Source organism: Mytilus californianus, unplaced genomic scaffold (assembly GCF_021869535.1).
Source record: "Mytilus californianus isolate M0D057914Y unplaced genomic scaffold, xbMytCali1.0.p SCAF_7, whole genome shotgun sequence".
NCBI classification, from domain to species: Eukaryota; Metazoa; Mollusca; class Bivalvia; order Mytilida; family Mytilidae; genus Mytilus; species Mytilus californianus.
In genome coordinates, this window is record NW_026262723.1 from 44,328,761 (window position 1) to 44,340,314 (window position 11,554).

An 11,554-nucleotide genomic window follows, 5' to 3' on the forward strand; every position below is an offset into this window, starting at 1 on the left:
GATAATTCTGTTTTTTGTGACATGGCAGTGCTCCAGCTAGAAATCAAAAGGGGCAGGGTGCCAGTGGAGGGCAGGGCACTTTTTATGAAAGGAAAAGGCACTGCTCATTTCTTTTGTCTACGTTTCTGTGTGTATCACGAGTTCACATTATTTTTTTTACTGTATATGTTGTTAATAAAGATGCATAAGTTGTTGTTTTGATTATTTATTCTATAAAATTTGCATTAGAAAATGTAATTCATACGACATGTTCATAAAACATGTTAATACACATTCATACATCACATCACTATAAACCAATAGAGGCAAATTAACTTACTATTCCCCCCCCCTTTTTCCAAAAAAAAAACCAACATAAACTAAACATCTCATAGTTTAGTATACATGTGACAGAGTTGTTTTATTTTAAAATTTTCAGCTAGAGTTTGGTCCTCAATACTTTTTTTTCATTGTTTGTGTTAAGGAATTATTTAGTAAAGCTTTATCAAGTTGATGACATGATAGTTAAACTTCACACTGCCCATTTTTGTAGGATTGCAGCTTAACATCATCATACTAATTCTACTTTCTAATTTCTCACTCGACAATGTATAGAACATGGATTGCTAAAAGTATGATTATCAAAATAAATTGCAATATATTTTTTTGGTATGTTCAAAGACAGTTAATATCCTTAAGGTAACATTCTTATATAATTTTGTATTCAATTGGTTATTTATTCCTATTTTTAATACTAGATAATATTTTAGGAGCACAAATTTGTAATAAGCTAAAACAGGGGAAGTAACTACAAAATTAATTTCTAACACGTTGACTGTTTGCTTGTCGCTCACAAGTTGAGATGGACGGCGTTTCTGTAAAGGCATAGTTGTATTTTGATGACTTAAATTCTATTCTTAAGTTATGGAAGTCTTCATTTATACACTCTTCTTGGAGATCGAAAATGCTGTTAAAATGCCCAAGCTAAAAACACTCGCTGACACATTCATCAAATTTATGACAAAAAGGTACATTGTCTTAATTAAATAACCTAGTTATTAACACCTTTGAAGTCTTATCCACTGTTATTGATTGTAATGACATTATTAACCTGGGGGCAATCACCTGGTGTCATATATGTAATTTAACTTTGCCATATGAAATCGATGAAACAAAAGGCAATTTTACCAAAATGGCACAAGGGTTTTTGGGAAAAAGGTGTCAGGGCAGAAGGGCGCGGATGAAGGCATCCAGGGCACGGCTGAGGGCACCCAGGGTGCGTCGCCCTTCTATTTTGGGCTAACGAGACCACTGCATGGTCATGTTAGTGGACAACACTAGAAATGCCATAAATTTCTACATAGTCTGTATGTTTAATTGAATGTCTTTGGGACCATACGTTTATAAAAACCAACAATAGATTTATTTAGAATTGCAAATTCTAACATGTAACCGGAGAATTTCGTCCCCCTTTTTTTGCGACATGTTTATACGATATTTTGTTAGAATCTAACGGATTTTAAATGGTATAAAGCCGTGAAAATGTAAACTCGTATGTAGTTCTTGGAAGTTTGAGAGGCTCAGTGAATACAAACATACAAGAAAGATGTTGTTTCCCTGGATACTGTGATGCTATTTCATAGGAAATTCAACTATGTGCTCCATTTTGAAAAATATTTCAGCAATGCATTGTGGGATATGTCAAAAAGCATAAACAAATCCCATTCGTCACAACTCGGCCGATTCCGTACCTTAAAAGAAGGAGAGTAGCTAGCCTGGCATCCCGGCCCGATCTAGCTGCACGTCGCAAGGGCCAGGTGGGGAACAAATACCACGTGATCGATTCAGTGCCAGTTGACTCTGAATCTAAAGTGAGGCTGAATAAATATTTGCATAAATTTTGATGTTTGATGTAAACCAGCGATTTCAAACCAATGATTAAGAAACATTGCTTCTGATTCAATAAATTTTGTTCTCAGATTGACGAGTCCCCATTGTCAGTAATATAATAAAATAAATATATATTAAACAGTATAAATAAATACTAGTATGTGTAATCAAAAGAAACTTTGAAAAATGTTGTACATTTAATATATATTTTATCAGGAAGGATTATACGGGGTACGAGTCAACGAAACAACTCTTTATAATAAAAAAATCAAACGTAATTAATACTGTAATTGTCTAATGTAATTATAATTTAAAATAGATGTACGATGGTGTATCTTCGCACATGTACACATCATTTGAAATGTAACCCCGCCAAAAAAAATTACTGCAATTTTTGTTGGCCTTTACTTTTTATGGGTTTTTCCATATATATTTTTGCCCTTTGAGATACATGTGTACATGTAAATTAGGTCGTAAAAGTGAAATCCAATTCACACCTCGGTCATGTGAAATCTTAAACTTTTAACTTTCTCACCAGTTGACTGCTGATAAGAATTAACCCTTTTCTGCTTACTAATTATCATCATACTAATAATTAGATATGATAACACTGTACATCAATTCATAAAGAAAAATAAATACTAAGTCTAATTTTTACTAATTGATGTTAAACAAAAATTGATTGGATACAGATGTAAAACAAACATTGCGCGACAAAATTAGTATTAACCAATCATTGACAGGCAGGACATTGATACACGCCTGGCTATACTGACAAGACTAGCCAGGACCCCAGGCTAGAGAGTAGCGAGCGGATTCTCACGAGGATTGCCGATTGAAACAAATCCAAACAAACTATATTTTATTCACATAAAACTAAAATAAAGCCGTAAATTCATTTGAAATTTGATGTTATTTCAAATGATTAGGGATAATTTTCTTTCAATAACAAGTTATTAAAACAAAATCTTCTGTATCCCGAATATTATACTGTTACCGGTTCATATAACAAGCATTAGCTTTCTAAAAACATTGTCTAAGTTGTCATCATATATGAGAAAAAAGAATATGTAACATTTAGATAAAATATTGACCTGTTTATTTATTTTTTTTTAATTGAAAAAATTCTGCAAAATTTGCGCTCTTCTGGATTTACCTTTACCGGATATTGACGCTCGTCGCTTATATGTGCTAGTCTTTTTTGATAATTATATGTGCTACTACTGTAATGCTTATATATATATATACTTGTCTTAATAGATGAAACTTTGTTTATTGTGATGTTTTGTATATATGTTATAGTCGGTTGTAATACCTCGTCGTTCTTCAGCACATGTTTATGTTAGATATACATATGTGCAGACTCTATATATAAATAAAATTTACAAACTTACTTAATTAAGGCTTTTTCGTTTTTCAATCTGGCACAGTTCAGAAACTAAAATATGCTGGTTCTGATAAAAAATACGGTAAGTAACAGGAAGAGGGCACAGAAAAAAAACAATCCGTCATGGAGAAAAAAATGACCAAATCCCACAGAACATGTTACAATACACGTCACGGTGATCAGATAAATCAGAAGCAACGAGACAGCCACGGGAGTACAGAACGTTAACAAGATCATAAGTTGGTATTTGCGCGTCACATGATTTTTTTTGTCCATTGTACTGTGTTGTTGAGTTAAGGTGTCCTTGGTGTATCTGCTCCGCATTTAACTTTCTCATATGAACACTTAAGTTAAAATACGATTAACTCATTGACAGAAATAAAATTATTTCAGGTTCAGTGTCAGAGAAGAAAAATTAAAGTAACACATAGAAAGGGTATATTTCTTTTTATGCAACTTTGAATATTTCCTTTGAAGGTTAATTTTTTCATTTCATGATGTTTTAACAAACCATATTGATATCTATTCCATCAGGCATGACGATATACAGATACTTATTTGTGCACAATTGACGTATACCCCACATTTTTTTTAATCAAAAGTTTTCCCCCAAATTTTCAACTAATATCTAAATTGCAAGAAACAAGGTCATCATCCCTTGGAATGTTCAGTAGGAATATTTATAGACAATCATCACCCCCCCCCCCCCCCCGCCCCCCCCCCCCCCCCCCCAAAAAAAGGATATGTAACATATACTGATTATAAATATACCTATAAAGTTAAGAAACAATAATGATAATAATAACGAAATCATGATTTTAACTATACCATGTGTTTTCTTATTGTCAATCATTTATAACAAGTCAAAGTCTATTAAGTGTTGCATAGTTCTTCATGTTCGCACAATAGAAGCCAAAGAAATCTGTTAACTTTATCTAGATTTAACACATTTTTAAGCAGAATCTAACATAACTTAAGTCTTTTCGCTGTTGATCGGATGTTGGACATCCCATAAGGAAATGAAGTTCATCTCCAATTGAATTGAAAGAAAAAAATACATTTTATTTTTAATTCTTGTATAACGACCCTGTTGAACACAGTTCAATACTTTATTTAATATATGCATATCTATACTTGCTTTCTATTCCGTCTTCAGGCAAGTTGTTATGTGAGAACATTCTAAACTTTTTTGAAAAGATTGTGTGGCTAAAAATAAGTCGTTATTACATGATTCAACTACGTTTTTTTCTACAATCTTCTGTTAAGGCACCGACCATTCATTTATTTGTGGGGGATTATGTTGTTTAAAATCAATTGCTAGATTCATATTTTTTTTTTATTTTGGAAAACAATACAACATTGAGTTTAAAAAAAACCCAATTGTTCCCTCTATATGTTATTGAAAAAAAGTTTGTTGTTTGATAAAGTTGAAAAAATTGTTTGAATGTCCGAATAAATTCTAAAAAAAACATGCCAATTTGGGCTTAGATGTAATCACGTATAATGTCTTGTTTAGAAATGGACACAGATTATTCTTCCTCTTCAATATGTACTAGTATTCAGTGCGGATTGTCGGATTTTTCAGGTCTACTTTATTTTGGTTTTATCATATATTTATTGAATTGACTTTAATGTCAAGTGGCAAACATTTCATGCAAATCAAAGGTGTTTGTGTCCAGGAACATATATATTGATATACTGTTCCCAGTTGTGTCAGAATATCATATAGACCAGTTTCACATAAGCGACTTATCAACCCTGATCTCGAAATCATATGCGCGTTTTAGTTTAAATCCCGCGAAAATTAACGATATCATACGTGACAGGTGGCTATCTAACATGTCTAACCCGAATAATTCAGTCGTTATATTCCGCTGATCTACGATTACAAGTAGGAGAGATCGATTACGGGGAGGGACTGAATCATTCGGGTTAGGGCTATCCAATTTACCCTTATATTTGGCAACACAATAATAAATACTGATAATACACATTTCTCTCTCTCTCTCTCTCTCTCTCTCTCTCTCTCTCTCTCTCTTGGTGTGTGCTGGAGGTAGGTAAACAGATGATACCAGTACACAGTATGCTTGTCACGGCGAACGTAGCTATAATTTATGTATTGTACATGGATTTTAAACGTATAGAAAGACATGCGCATTAGATTTTTGTAACAAATGATGTAGTTTTTTTTCAATATTATGTTTTTTTATACAGCTGTTATTACTTATATATTGATTAATCAGCATACGTTCATGTATACATTTACTTACTCATAACATATTAATGTATTTCAACGCTCTAACATTTTGAGTGTCTCTAAGAACAGGTAATGAAATTATATATTCTTGAGAACATGTATTTGGTTTTGTAATAGTTATCCCACCAGTCCGAGTGGGATAACTATTTTACATCCCAGCTCTTCTAGACTATATGAAAAAACATCTACGCTTCATAACATCTAGTTCAGAATGCCTTACAATAATTATAATATACTTTATATATTACTATATAGTATATACCCTTTATGAGCCCGGATACAACGTTTAAATATGTTAAATTAACGGTGTTTGTATCAAGTCGTCCCGGTGTAGGGGTATGAGTCGTGATTTATGGTACTTTCGGTGGGGGGGGGGGGGGGGGGGGGGGGGTTGGTAGTTCATTAGACAATTTATTAATCTTGGAAATTCATAGATATCTAAATCTACGCAGACTGCCAGATACATAAATGTGGTCAGAAGCACTTTTCTGGATTTACCTTCAGCAGGAACGTTCACACCGAAAATTTTGAAAGTTAAGGATCTATGCGTTCCTCTATATGTCAATGACCAAATCGATATAAGGTCAACTTTGCCTGCCATTGGGGGAGTTGCAACCTTCTTAGTTTCTTAATCATGTTTATAGTTTCTTAATTTCCATCAACGGAGAATTAAAGAAAAGTGTGCTATAAATCATGTCAGTGCATGCCGAAGAATTAACTACTGAGGTTACGATACCCTCGGGGACTAGCAGTCCATAGTATAAAAGATAGCATATAATACACATTTGCATTCTCTTCTGCTGTTGAACCGCCTTGGTGGTCTCGTGGTAGGGTTTTCTACTCATGTGCAGGCCGACCGAGTCAAACCAAAAACGGTACAATTGGTATTTGCTGCTTCTTCGCTAACCACGCGACATTAAGCAGTAAGAACAAAGACTCGGAGTCAGAATAATGTGTCCGGGTAGGTCACGAACATGTCTTCATTCGTGCAGTTACCTTGTGAACTGGCACGTAAAAAATCCGACTCAGCGTGTCGGTCAAATACAAAGCTGGGATTATATTCACATCGCACCTACATATTCTCGTCCTTAATATGCATTTTATTTGCCACTAGCTGGACGTGAAACAGCCATCCATTGTTGTACAACATTAATTTACATGTTAACTGCATGTATGTTAGATACACCTGTGTGTATATAATTTAAACCAAGATACTATTGTCAATGCAGAATGATATTTTCCATAATTTAGGAGGGGGTCTTTCAACGATTTGACCATATGTTATTGAAAAGCATGATAAATGCAGGGTATTCAATTTCATTTAACGACATCTTGGTGTAAATTCAGTAAACTATCAGCAAGAATCTGCGACTTATTTCACGCTTAATGTTATTGGTTGTTCTTTTTTTTTTACATACAGTGAAAACTACATAATTATTTTTAAAAAAATCTGTTGTCCAGGGTACAAATATATATTGGTCTCGATTTTCGCTAGAACCTCAGTATTTCAGACATTCAGCAACTCAGATAATTAAGAACTTTAACATGGATATTTTCGCATACAATATAACCGTCATATTTTCCCCTTACAGAAATATAGCTCTATCAAGTAACTTCCTTTTTAGTTAAACCTGATAAAAACTTTAGATTAAAAAGATGACAAATTATAACGTATTTCTTCGCAATAATATAAAAAAAAAACTACAATTTATTTGTCTTTAAGTTTGTGTCGCTCAATCATTAAAAGAAGCATCATTCATGTAAAATGCAAACACATGTTGAGACGGGCAAAGTGTCTTTTTAGATTGACCGATTTCCAGTTTTCAACAGTTTAACAAAATAAACAAATATATTGTTGTTTGGAAAAGGCAAAATGAAGGATGATTTAGTTCTTTTGACTTTACATATATAGTATATATATTCGAACAATTAAACATACCGCAAGTTTTCACCAATCAATCCATGTTTTACAAGTTATTTTACTAAAGCTTTAAAGTATAAACACCTATAAAGACAGTATGCTTCATAAACAACAAACAAACAAAAAAAAAATGTTATAAGATAGTTGTGTTGTTTAACATTAAAAGTTACTTTCGGTCGCTGTTACAATACTGATTTTTTTCGAAAAAAAAAATGATATTCGTTCAATTTCCTTTTCAGTTATATGCTACTGTCGTTTCCAATCAAACCCTTTTAAAAATATCTATCATAATTGAGGTTTTTGGATGTGTGTGTGTGTTTTGATATTTGTACCTCTTTACAGACTCGGACAACAAATTGTACACATACTAATTTCTAATGTCTAGTTTTCCATCTAAGCTCTATTTGCAAGGACACATTTGATTAAATGCTATCTATTTGGTATGAGTACTGGTTCATTTTAGGCAATGCAGTTAATTCTGACAATTTTGTAGGCGACACCAGTTGAAGGCTAGTATTGCTTGTCTGGGATTTGGGATCCGCATAATAGAATAGGGAAGGAGTCAGTTGAGAAAAAGAGATACGTATTAAAGGAAATTGGTATCTGCATGTTTGCGTATTTTAACTATTAAAACATGTGGGAATACTAGCTTTTTTATTTTCATTTTTTTTTTTTACGTTAATTATAAAAGACGAAAACATAGCCAATGCTTTCTACAATCGCTTAAAATACAAGGGGGGAAATAGACCATTCTTATAATGAAGTCACATAGAAAGAAGACAATTTGTTTTAAATAATTTGAAGAAGAAAAGATGACATTTGGTCTTAAAATCGAACGAGAAACATAACTGCACCACCGTAACGTGCAATAGATAGCTCTACTCTATAGACAGTTTAATTTAAAATATTTAAAACGCTCGCTAAAAACTTGAAAACTTGACCGACTCGATAACATTTATATCAACATAAACACAAATAAAAACATACAACAAAAATCACAAATGATAAAAGAATGAAAACTGATTTAGTACTTAAATAAGAACGACATATATCAGTCACCTCCCATTGTTTTAGAAACATAACACTAAATTGGCAGCAATTAGTACATTACTTATTTTATAATAGATCCATGCCCAACAGTTATGTTTTAAAAATATCCTGGTTATGACGCATTAGTGAAATTAATTGGTTGCAATTATTACATGACTTGTTATAATTTATATAATTTGATAAAATATCTTACTTAAGGTTTTACAAAAAAAGTAAGTAGAAATACTTTAACCGCCATTTCCAGCAAAGTAACATTACAGTAAGCACCATTTATAGTATGGTCTCATGACATTTGTGTTACTTTACGACTTCACGGGCCAATTTAGCAGACAACGAGACGGAAAAACGACTTCCGCTTTGGGAGTATATTTTGTAGACAATGGGAGTTTTACATTTACTGAACGACTGTAGTAATTGACAGAATTTCCGTTGACGTATATTGCCAGGTTTTATTGATGGAAAGACAAAATTTTTAAATGCGATGTAAATTTTAAAAAATGTTATTGCACTAATTATATTGTCGTTTTAGTAGTCTCTATCACCGATTTGAAATAAAAAAGATTTTTGCGGTCATAATAACTATTCACGAGAGATGCAAAATATATTAAATGACTTCAAATCAAATGTTCTATGTTGCTAGAGTACAACGCTCTTTGTAGTTCTATGAGTCATTTAAATGATCATTCTAGTGATTACCTATTGTAGCGTTAAAATAACTAACGATGCCCATCAAGTCATTTTCTTCCAGGTGCAGGTTGAATCCCATCCTTCACACACTTTGATTGTTGGTATTTAACGCCAATTTCAGGACTACTGGCTATATCGCTGCGGTCAGCTGTTATTGGTGAAAGAAGCCGGAGTGCCAGGCGAGAACCATGCACCAACCTTCGGCAGGAAAACTGACAATCCTAGTCAATTAAGATTGGAGTCGAATGCACCTGCCATGTGCGTGGTTCGAACTCACAACTTCAGTGTTGACATGCTAGTGATACAGTGAATGAGCTACTTAGACCACTCGGCCACAGAGGCCCCTTATCTTTGTAGAACAGAAGTAATTCAGCGCTTTAGATAAGCATTACAAAATTTGCAGTTTGAACGTTAAGTAAAAAACTCGACCAGTTAGTCTTTGAGATAGTCTCTGGGAGATATTCTAAATGTGTTAAAAAGAATAAGAAACTATAAAAAGGTGGATCACTTATAAGTTGAGGAAGGGCAGACAATTCAATGTCTTATAAACACCCCGAATAGATGAAGATTAGTATCATTAAAGAACCGTACATAACAAATTTCCGGTTTTAACATGCACGTTTATTTTGGTTGTGATAAATAAGAAGAAGTGTTCGTTATGTTTTATCTTTAAGTCTACACGTTAATGTATTTTCCCAAGGAAACACAATTTTCCTCACCTGCGACAACAATCGTTGTGTCCAGCGTCAACAGTCGTTAAAACTTGTGATAATGTCACACAGGCGAGAAAAATCTTTGTGTTAGCACTGTAGTCTTATTTTCGCCTTTTTTTTTGTAATGTCAAATTATACTTCAAATAAACATGAACTGCTTTAAAACTGCCTTGTCTGTACAAGGAATTATCTTCTTAGCATAGAAGACTGTTAGAAAATTGAACCTTATTTTTTTTAATTTGTTCTTATGTTGTACTGTTACACCACTGTCCCAAGTAAGGGGGATAATTTGGCGCCAGCAAACGTGTTTAATCCCACCGCATTCTTTATGTTTCTGTCCCAATTAAGCCAGGAGCCTGTAGTTCAGTGGTTGTCGTTGGTTCATGTCTATCATATTTGTTTTTGTTAATTGTTTTGTTATGAATTAGGCCGCTGGTTTTCTGATTTGAATTGTTTTACGTCGGAGCATTTTATAGCCGACTATGCGGTATGTTTTTTTTTCCATTGTTGAAGGCCGTACGGTTGCATATAATTGCTTCCATCCACCTCAGTTGAACTTTGGTAGATAATTGTCTTATTGGCAATCATAACACATCTCCTTATTTTTACATTGCTTAGATTTCGGATCTTAGAGGGAATATTCCAATACAAAAAGCTGAGGGTAACACAGCTATAATTTTTTTCTTTTCAAGTGTAAGTATGAATCAAGTTGTTTGAACAAAATCTTCATTTTTCAGGATTGCCTGATAGACTTATGATTAATACTCCATTATACACCTGTCAGTTAAATGGAATGTGCAATGGAACGTAACTTAGGTCGTGATAGTGACTTTAACTGGTTGTTTCTGTAATAGTTATCCCATGATGATGCGGTGTGTCAGTGTAAGATCACCCCGATGACCGAAGGCCAGAGGGTGATCTTACACTGACACGCCAAGTCCGAGTGGGATAACTATTTTACATCCCAGCTCTTCTAGACTATATGAAAAAAAGATTTACGCTTCATAACATCTAGTTCAGAATGCCATACAATAATTATAATATACTTTATATTTTACTATATAGTATATACCCTTGATGAGCCCAGGATACAATGTTTAAATATGTTAAATCAACAGTGAGTTCGTATCCAGTCGTCCTGGTGTAGGGGTATGAATCGTTGCTTTACATGCTTAAGGTCTTGAGTTCGATTCCCCGCATAGACACTGGAAATTTAGTGGATTTTTTCTACATAAATTTTGAAAGTTAGTCTTTATTCCGAATTAATATTTCTAAGTTTTATTGTGTGCTCAACATTCTCGCCAAAATGTTACAGAACAAAAGAAAGCATGCAAAACAAAGAAACGCAAGGTAGGGCGACTCAGATCACTCCTGTTAGAACAAAGGAGTTGGGATGTAATGTAATTTCTTTTGTTATATTTTGCTAAAACTTATCACACTTTATCTTCTTGATTGATAAAATATAAATTCCATTATTTTTCCTTTTCGGGTATACAATAGTTGTTAAATATAACAGGTTTATAATTGTGTACTCCAGATGCGCGTTTCATCTACACAAGACTCGTCAGTGACATTCAAATCAAAAAAGTTAAAAGACCAAATAAAGTACGAGGTTAAAAAGCATTGATTACCAAAAATTCAAAAAGGTTTTGCCAACTACAGCTAGTGCG

At 33.4% G+C, this 11,554-nt stretch overlaps 1 protein-coding gene across 2 annotated transcripts in view; it reads right to left on the minus strand.

Annotated features, from left to right (window-relative positions):
• LOC127709835 (intraflagellar transport protein 140 homolog) overlaps positions 1-1,650 on the minus strand; it is a 45,816-nt gene extending 44,166 nt beyond the window's left edge. For both annotated transcript variants that reach the window (XM_052215498.1, XM_052215497.1), the window contains exon 1: positions 1,579-1,650. The gene's annotated coding sequence lies outside the window, so the exon portion shown is untranslated. The remainder of the gene's footprint in view (positions 1-1,578) is intronic.
• Between the last annotated feature and the right edge of the window lie 9,904 nt (positions 1,651-11,554).